The sequence below is a fragment of the Arachis stenosperma genome, chromosome 10 (genome assembly GCF_014773155.1).
Source record: "Arachis stenosperma cultivar V10309 chromosome 10, arast.V10309.gnm1.PFL2, whole genome shotgun sequence".
Lineage (NCBI taxonomy): Eukaryota > Viridiplantae > Streptophyta > Magnoliopsida > Fabales > Fabaceae > Arachis > Arachis stenosperma.
The window spans coordinates 113557662-113568075 of NC_080386.1; the positions used below are offsets into that span (position 1 = coordinate 113557662).

General features: G+C 40.8%; 1 non-coding gene across 1 annotated transcript; it reads left to right on the forward strand.

Annotated features, from left to right (window-relative positions):
* Nucleotides 1-5814: 5814 nt before the first annotated feature.
* Nucleotides 5815-5918, forward strand: LOC130958410 (small nucleolar RNA R71). The gene has a single exon (XR_009077533.1). It is a non-coding gene; the product is annotated as a small nucleolar RNA R71 (small nucleolar RNA).
* Nucleotides 5919-10414: the final 4496 nt, after the last annotated feature.

A 10414-nucleotide genomic window follows, 5' to 3' on the forward strand; every position in this document is an offset into this window, starting at 1 on the left:
CACCATTCTGGGCGTTTAACGCCAGAAGGGGCACCAGACTGGCGTTAAACGCCAGAAAAGGGCAAGAACCTGGCGTTAAAAGCCAGTATGGGCACCAGCCCGGCGTTTAACGCCAGAAATGGCTCAAAACGTGATTTTGAATGCCATTTGGTGCAGGGATGACTTTTCCTTGACACCACAGGATCTGTGGACCCCACAGGATCCCCACCAACCCACCACACTCTCTCTTCTTCTTCACCCATTCACCAATCACCTCAATACCTCTTCCCCAAAAACCCTTCACCTATCAACTCCCATCTTTCTCTTCACCACTCACATCCATCCTTCATAAAACCCCACCTACCTCACCCTTCAAATTCAAACCACTTTCCCTCCCAAACCCACCCATAATGGCCGAACACTACCCCCCTCTCTCCTATAAATACCCTTCTTCACTCCTTCATTTTCACACAACCTAAACACCACTTCTCCCCCTCCTTGGCCGAATACATAAGCCACTCCCTTCTTCCTCATTTCTTCTTCTTCTACTCTCTTCTTTCTTCTTTTGCTCGAGGACGAGCAAACCTTTTAAGTTTGGTGTGGTAAAAGCATTGCTTTTTGTTTTTCCATAACCATTTATGGCATCCAAGGCCGGAGAAACCTCTAGAAAGAGGAAAGGGAAGGCAAAAGCTTTCACCTCCGAGTCATGGGAGATGGAGAGATTCATCTCAAGGGTGCATCAAGACCACTTCTATGAAGTTGTGGCCATGAAGAAGGGTCAACTTTGATCAAAGGTTGGACCAAGTCCTCATAGACATTTGTGAAGAGGGCGTTCAATGAAAGAGAGATTCAAGAGGGAAGCCGGTTCAACTGAGAAGGCATGACCTCAAGCCCATCACTAAGAAAAGGATGGAGCAAACAAGAGACCCCTCTCATCATGAGAGAGGAGCAACAAAGACAAGGAAGAGACATTGAGGAGCTCAAGCACTCCATAGGATCTTCAAGAGGAAGAACAAGCCGCCATCACTGAGGTGGACCCGTTCTTTAATCTCCTTGTTCTTTATTTGCTTGTGTTTATCTATGTTTGTGTCTTATGATCATTAGTGTCTTAGTGTCTATGCCTTAAAGCTATGAATATGAATCCATCACCTTTCTTAAATGAAAACTGTTTTTATTACAAAAGAACAAGAAGTACAGGATTTCAAATTCATCTTTAAAACTAGCTTAATTAGTTTGATGTGGTGGCAATACTTTTGTTTCTGAATGTATGCTTAAACAGTGCATATGTCTTTTGAATTTGTGGTTCATGAATGTTAAAATTGTTGGCTCTTGAAAGAATGATGAAAAAGGAGACATGTTACTGAGGATCTGAAAAATCATAAAAATGATTCTTGAAGCAAGAAAAAGCAGTGAATACAAAAAAAAACGAAAAAAAAAGAAAAAAAAGAAAAAGAAAGAAAAAGAAAGAAATAAAGTTGTGATCCAAGGCAAAAAGAGTGTGCTTAAGAACCCTGGACACCTCTAATTGGGGACTCTAGCAAAGCTGAGTCACAATCTGAAAAGGTTCACCCAATTATGTGTCTGTGGCATGTATGTATCCGGTGGTAATACTGGAAAACAGAGTGCTTTGGGCCACGGCCAAGACTCATAAAATAGCTGTGTTCAAGAATCATCATACCTAACTAGGAGAATCAATAACACTATCTGGATTCTGAGTTCCTAAAGAAGCCAATCATTCTGAATTTCAAAGGATAGAGTGAGATGCCAAAACTGTTCGGAGGCAAAAAGCTACTAGTCCCGCTCATCTAATTTGGAGCTAAGTTTCATTGATAATTTGGAGTCTATAGTATATTCTCTTCTTTTTATCTTATTTGATTTTCAGTTGCTTGAGGACAAGCAACAATTTAAGTTTGGTGTTGTGATGAGCGGATAATTATACGCTTTTTGGCATTGTTTTTAGTATGTTTTAGTATGATCTAGTTAGTTTTTAGTATATTTTTATTAGTTTTTAGTTAAAATTCACTTTTCTGGACTTTACTATGAGTTTGTGTGTTTTTCTGTGATTTCAGGTATTTTCTGGCTGAAATTGAGGGACCTGAGCAAAAATCTGATCCAGAGACTGAAAAGGACTGCAGATGCTGTTGGATTCTGACCTCCCTGCACTCGAAGTGGATTTTCTGGAGCTACAGAAGCCCAATTGGCGCGCTCTCAACGGCGTTGGAAAGTAGACATCCTGGGCTTTCCAGCAATATATGATAGTCCATACTTTGCCCAAGATTTGATGGCCCAAACCGGCGTTCAAAGTCACCTACAGAAATTCCAGTGTTAAACGCCGGAACTGGCACCTAAATGGGAGTTAAACGCCCAAACTGGCATAAAAGCTGGCGTTTAACTCCAAGAAGAGTCTCTACACGAAAAATGCTTCATTGCTTAGCCCAAGCACACACCAAGTGGGCCCGGAAGTGGATTTTTATGTCATTTACTCATCTATGTACACCTTAGGCTACTAGTTTTCTATAAGTAGGACCTTTTACTATTGTATTTTCATCTTTGGATTAATTTTAGATCCTTTGATCATCTTTGGACATCTAGTTCTTAGATCATTTGGGAGGCTGGCCTCACGGCCATGCCTAGACCTTGTTCTTATGTATTTTCAACGGTGGAGTTTCTACACACCATAGATTAAGGTGTGGAGCTCTGCTGTACCTCGAGTATTAATGCAATTACTATTGTTCTTCTATTCAATTCCGCTTGTTCTTGTTCCAAGATATCACCTGTTCTTCAACTTGATGAATGTGATGATCCGTGACACTCATCATCATTCTCACTTATGAACAAAGTGACTGACAACCACTCTTGTTCTACAAGCATACGAGGCTTAGTGAATATCTCTTGGATTCCTGATACACGATGCATGGTTGATCGCCTGACAACCGAGTGCTCGTCTGACAAACGAGCCAGCCATTCTGTGAGATCAGAGTCTTCGTGGTATAGGCGAGAACTGATGGCAGCATTCAAGAGAATCCGGAAGGTCTAAACCTTGTCTGTGGTATTCTGAGTAGGATTCAATGATTGAATGACTGTGACGTGCTTCAAACTCCTAGCAGGCGAGGCGTTAGTGACAGACGCAAAAGAATCGATGGATTTTATTCCGGCTTGACCGAGAACCGACAGCTGATTAGCCATATGCTGTGACAGAGCATAGAAACATTTTCACTGAGAGGATGGGAGGTAGCCACTGACAACGGTGAAACCCTACATGAGCTTGCCATGGAAAGGAGTAAGAAGGATTGGATAAAGACTGTAGGAAAGCAGAGAGACGGAAGGGAAGGCATCTTCATACACTTATCTGAAGCTCTCATCAATGATATACATAAGTATCTCTATCTTTATCTTTATGCTTTATTCGATTATCACTATACCCATTTGAGTCTGCCTGACTGAGATTTACAAGGTGACCATAGCTTGCTTCATACCAACAATCTCCGTGGGATCGACCCTTACTCACGTAAGGTATTACTTGGACGACCCAGTGCACTTGCTGGTTAGTTGTGCGAAGTTGTAGTGATCACAATTTCGCGCACCACCAATTCTTTGGATCCGGGTTCACACTTTGATCATGGTTCTTGGTGATCCATGCATTGGCATAGAACTCTTGAACCATTAAGATTCCGACTTGTTGAATGGGGTTGGTAAGAACTTCCCAACCTCTTCTTTGGATCTCATGTCGGATCTCCGGATATTCACTCTTTTTGAGTGAAAAAGGGACCTCGGGGATCACCTTCTTCAAGGCCACAACTTCATAGAAGTGGTCTTGATGCACCCTTGAGATGAATCTCTCCATCTCCCATGACTCGGAGGTGGAAGCTTTTGCCTTCCCTTTCCTCTTTCTAGAGGTTTCTCCGGCCTTGGATGCCATAAATGGTTATGGAAAAACAAAAAGCAATGCTTTTACCACACCAAACTTAAAAGGTTTGCTCGTCCTCGAGCAAAAGAAGAAAGAAGAGAGTAGAAGAAGAAGAAATGAGGAAGAAGGGAATGGCTTTATTTTCGGCCAAAGAGGGGGAGAAGTGGTGTTTAGGTTGTGTGAAAATGAAGGGGTGAAGAAGGGTTTATATAGGGGTGGAAGGGAGGGGTAGGGTTCGGCTATTATGGGTGGGTTTGGGAGGGAAAGTGGTTTGAATTTGAATGGTGAGGTAGGTGGGGTTTTATGAAGGATGGATGTGAGTGGTGAAGAGAAAGATGGGATTTGATAGGTGAAGGGTTTTTGGGGAAGAGGTGTTGAGGTGATTGGTGAATGGGTGAAGAAGAAGAGAGAGTGGTGGGTTGGTGGGGATCCTGTGGGGTCCACAAATCCTGAGGTGTCAAGGAAAAGTCATCCCTGCACCAAATGGCATGCAAAAACATGTTTTGTGCCAAATCTGGCGTTAAACGCCGGGCTGGTGCCCATTTCTGGCGTTTAACGCCAGGTTCTTGCCCTTTTCTGGCGTTTAACGCCAGTCTGGTGCCCTTTTCTGGCGTTAAACGCCCAGAATGGTGCCAGACTGGGCGTTAAACGCTCAACTGCTAGCCTTACTGGCGTTTAAACGCCAGTAGGTTCTTCCTCCAGGGTGTGCTGTTTTTCTTCCTGTTTTTCATTCTGTTTTTGCTTTTTCAATTGATTTTGTGACTTCTTATGATCATCAACCTACAAAAAACATAAAATAACAAAAGAAAGTAGATAAAATATAACATTGGGTTGCCTCCCAACAAGCGCTTCTTTAATGTCAGTAGCTTAACAGAGGGCTCTCATGGAGCCTCACAGATACTCAGAGCAATGTTGGAACCTCCCAACACCAAACTTAGAGTTTGAATGTGGGGGTTCAACACCAAACTTAGAGTTTGGTTGTGGCCTCCCAACACCAAACTTAGAGTTTGACTGTGGGGGCTCTGCTTGACTCTGATTTGAGAGAAGCTCTTCATGCTTCCTCTCCATGGTGACAGAGGGATATCCTTGAGCCTTAAACACAAAGGATTCTTCATTCACTTGAATGATCAGTTCACCTCTATCAACATCAAACACAGCCTTTGCTGTGGCTAGGAAGGGTCTGCCCAGGATGATGGTTTCATCCATGCACTTCCCAGTCTTTAGGACTATGAAATCAGCAGGGATGTAATGGTCTTCAATCTTCACTAAAACATCCTCTACAAGTCCATAAGCTTGTTTTCTTGAGTTGTCTGCCATCTCTAGTGAGATTCTTGCAGCTTGTACCTCAAAGATCCCTAGCTTCTCCATTACAGAGAGAGGCATGAGGTTTACACTTGACCCTAAGTCACACAGAGCCTTCTTGAAGGTCATGGTGCCTATGGTGCAAGGTATGGAAAACTTCCCAGGATCTTGTCTCTTTTGAGGTAATTTCTGCCTAGACAAGTCATCCAGTTCTTTGGTGAGCAAAGGAGGTTCATCCTCCCAAGTCTCATTTCCAAATAACTTGTCATTTAGCTTCATGATTGCTCCAAATAACTTGTCATTTCCAAATAACTTGTGCATTTTGCATTCCAGACAGACTTTGAGAAATCAAATTGACTTGCTGAGTCAATATTTTATTCTGAGCCAGAATGGCATTCAGAGTATCAATCTCAAGAACTCCTTTCTTCTGATTTGTCCCATTGTTCACAGGATTCCTTTCAGAAGTGTACATGAATTGGTTATTTGCAACCATTTCAATTAGCTCTTGAGCTTCTGTAGGCGTCTTCTTCAGATGAAGAGATCCTCCAGCAGAGCTATCCAAAGACATCTTGGATAGTTCAGAGAGACCATCATAGAAAATACCTATGATGCTCCATTCAGAAAGCATGTCAGATGGACATTTTCTGATCAATTGTTTGTATCTTTCCCAAGCTTCATAGAGGGATTCTCCATCCTTCTGTCTGAAGGTTTGGACTTCCACTCTAAGCTTACTCAATTTTTGAGGTGGAAAGAACTTTGCCAAGAAGGCATTGACTAGCTTTTTCCATGAGTCCAGGCTTTCTTTAGGTTGTGAGTCCAACCATGTCCTAGCTCTGTCTCTTACAGCAAAAGGGAATAGCATAAGTCTGTAGACCTCAGGGTCAACCCCATTAGTCTTGACAGTGTCACAGATTTGCAAGAATTCAGCTAAGAACTGATGAGGATCTTCCAATGGAAGTCCATGGAACTTGTAATTCTGTTGCATTAGAGAAACTAATTGAGGCTTAAGCTCAAAATTGTTTGCTCCAATGGCAGGGATAGAGATGCTTCTCCCATAGAAGTCGGGAGTAGGTGCAGTAAAGTCACCCAGCACCTTCCTTGCATTGTTGTTGTTGTTGTTGTTTTCGGCTGCCATGGTTTCTTCTTCTTTGAAGATTTCTGTCAGGTCCTCTACAGAGAGTTGTGCCTTAGCTTCTCTTAGCTTTCGCTTTTAAGGTCCTTTCAGGTTCAGGGTCAGCTTCAACAAGAATGCTTTTGTCTTTGCTCCTGCTCATATGAAAGAGAAGAGAACAAGAAAGTGTGGAATCCTCTATGTCACAGTATAGAGATTCCTTGAGGTGTTAGAGGAACAGAAAAATAGAAAGAAGAGGTAGAAGAATTCGAACTTAATTAGATAGAGTTCGAATTGTGCATTGAGAAGGAGTGGTACTCCATAAATAGAAGGATGTGGGAAGAGAGGAAGAAATTTTCGAAAATTAAGTGAAATATTTTGAAAACATTTTTGAAAAACTTTAATTAATTTTCGAAAATCAAGAGTGGGAAAGAAATCAAGTAATTTTTGAAAAAGATTTTGAAATTAGAAATCAAAAAGATATGATTAAAAACTGTTTTGAAAAAGATGTGATTAAAAAGATATGATTGAAAAGTTATGGTTTTAAAAATATATGATTGAAAAGATATGGTTTTGAAAACAATTTAAAAAGATTTGATTTTAAAAATTAATGACTTGCCTAACAAGAAAAGATATGATTCAAACATTAAACCTTTCTCAACAGAAAAGGTAACATACTTGAAATGTTGAATCAAATCATTAATTGATAGCAAGTATCTTTGAAAAAGGAAAGAAATTGATTTTGAAAACATTTGATTGAAAAGATATGATTTGATTTTGAAAAACTTTGAAAACTTGAAAAAAATTGTTTTTGAAAACAAAATCCTCCCCCTTGTGCCATCCTGGCGTTAAACGCCCAGAATGGTGCACATTCTGGCGTTTAACGCCCAATGCACTACCTTTTTGGGCGTTAAACGCCCAACCAGGCACCCTGGCTGGCGTTTAAACGCCAGTCTGTCCTTCTTCACTGGGCGTTTTGAACGCCCAGCTTTTTCTATGTAATTCCTCTGCTGCATGTTCTGAATCTTCAGTTCCCTGTACTATTGACTTGAAAATAGAACCAAGATCAATTAAACAATGCATGCAAGACACCAAACTTAAAATTAGACACTAGACTCAAACAAGAAACATAAAATATTTTTGGTTTTTATGATTTTTATAATTTTTTTGTGCTTTTTCGAAAATTATATGAAAACAGAAAATAAAAGTTTCAGAATTCTCAATTTGGATTCCAGGAATCATTGCAATGTTAGTCTAAGACTCCGGTCCAGGAATTAGACATGGCTTCACAGCCAGCCAAGCTTTCAAAGAAAGCTTCGGTCCAAAACACTAGACATGGCCAATGGCCAGCCAAGCCTTAGCAGATCATTGCTCCAATAGCAAGATTGATAGAAATCAACAAGCTCTTGTGATGATAGGTTGAAACCTCGGTCCAATAAGATTAGACATGGCTTCTCAGCCAGCCAGACTTCAACAGATCATCATGAAACACTAGAATTTATTCTTAAGAACTCTGAAGAAAAAATACCTAATCTAAGCAACAAGATGAACCGTCAGTTGTCCATACTCAGAACAATCCCCGGCAACGGCGCCAAAAACTTGGTGCGCGAAATCGTGATCACTACAACTTCGCACAACTAACCAGCAAGTGCACTGGGTCGTCCAAGTAATAAACCTTACGCGAGTAAGGGTCGATCCCACGGAGATTGTTGGTATGAAGCAAGCTATGGTCACCTTGTAAATCTTAGTCAGGCAGACTCAAATGGGTGTAGATGATGAATAAAACATAAAGATAAAGATAGAGATACTTATGTATATCATTGGTGAGAGCTTCAGATAAGCGTATGAAGATGCTGTCCCTTCCGTCTCTCTGCTTTCCTACTGTCTTCATCCAATCCTTCTTACTCCTTTCCATGGCAAGCTTATGCAAGGGTTTCACCGTTGTCAGTGGCTACCTCCCATCCTCTCATTGGAAATGTTCAACGCACCCTGTCACGGCACGGCTATCCATCTGTCGGTTCTCAATCGGGCCGGAATAGAATCCAGTGATTCTTTTGCGTCTGTCACTAACGCCCCGCCCTCAGGAGTTTGAAGCACGTCACAGTCATTCAATCTTTGAATCCTACTCAGAATACCACAGACAAGGTTAGACCTTCCGGATTCTCTTGAATGCCGCCATCAGTTCTTGCCTATACCACGAAGACTCTGATCTCACGGAATGGCTGGCTCGTTTGTCAGGCGAGCGCTCGGTTGTCAGGCGATCAACCATGCATCGTGTATCAGGAATCCAAGAGATATTCACCCAATCTAAGGTAGAACGGAGGTGGTTGTCAGTCACACGTTCATAGGTGAGAATGATGATGAGTGTCACGGATCATCACATTCATCAAGTTGAAGAACAAGTGATATCTTGGAACAAGAACAAGCGGAATTGAATAGAAGAACAATAGTAATTGCATTAATACTCGAGGTACAGCAGAGCTCCACACCTTAATCTATGGTGTGTAGAAACTCCACCGTTGAAAATACATAAGAACAAGGTCTAGGCATGGCCGTGAGGCCAGCCTCCCAAAGTGATCAAAAGATCTAAAGAACAAGAGATTCCAAAGATCAGATGATGAAAATACAATAGTAAAAGGTCCTATTTATAGGAAACTAGTAGCTTAAGAATTACAAAGATGAGTAAATGACATAAAAATCCACTTCCGGGCCCACTTGGTGTGTGCTTGGGCTGAGCAATGAAGCATTTTTCGTGTAGAGACTCTTCTTGGAGTTAAACGCCAGCTTTTATGCCAGTTTGGGCGTTTAACTCCCATTTTGGTGCCAGTTCCGGCGTTTAACGCTGGGAATTCTGAAGGTGACTTTGAACGCCGGTTTGGGCCATCAAATCTTGGGCAAAGTATGGACTATCATATATTGCTGAAAATCCCAGGATGTCTACTTTCCAACGCCGTTGAGATCGCGCCAATTGGGCTTCTGTAGCTCCAGAAAATCCACTTCGAGTGCAGGGAGGTCAGAATCCAACAGCATCTGCAGTCCTTTTCAGTCTCTGGATCAGATTTTTGCTCAGGTCCCTCAATTTCAGCCAGAAAATACTTGAAATCACAGAAAAACACACAAACTCAGAGTAAAGTCCAGAAAAGTGAATTTTAACTAAAAACTAATAAAAATATACTAAAAACTAACTAGATCATACTAAAAACATACTAAAAATAATGCCAAAAAGCGTACAAATTATCCGCTCATCACCCTCCACGGTTCTCAAGAGATGCATGAGGAAGCTCATCATCAAGAAATCCCTGAGATGCCTCAAGGGATGCACTTTCCTCCCAACAACTATTGGGAACAACTCAACACTTCCTTAGAAGATTTGAGCCACAATGTTGAACAACTAAGGGTGGAACATCATGAGCACTCCATCATTCTCCATGAAATAAGAGAAGATCAAAGAGCAATGAGGGAGGAGCAACAAAGGCAAGGAAGGGACATAGAAGAGCTTAAGAACATCATTGGTCCTTTAAGAAGAAGACGCCACTAAAGGTGGATTCATTCCTTGTTCTTTATTTCTTTCTATTTTCGGTTTTTAATGTTGTGTTTATCTATGTTTTGTGTCTTTACTTCATGATCATTAGTATGTAACCATGCCTTAAAGCTATGAATAAAATCCATTAATCCTTCACCTCTCTTAAATGAAAAATGTTTTAATTCAAAAGAACAAGAAGTACATGAATTTTGAATTTTTCCTTGAATTTAATTTAATTATATTGATGTGGTGACAATACTTTTTGTTTTCTGAATGAATGCTTGAACAGTGCATATGTCTTTTGATCTTGTTGTTTATGAATGTTAAAATTGTTGGCTCTTGAAAGAATGATGAACAAAGAGAAATGTTATTGATGATCTGAAAAATCATGAAATTGATTCTTGAAGCAAGAAAAAGCAGTGCAAAAGAAGAAGCTTTCTAAAAAAAATGACGAAAAAAAAATAGAAAGAAAAAGAAAAAGCAAGCAGAAAAAGCCAATAGCCCTTAAAACCAAAAGGCAAGGGTAAAAAGGATCCAAGGCTTTGAGCATCAATGGATAGGAGGGCCCAAGAAAATAAAATCCAGACCTAAG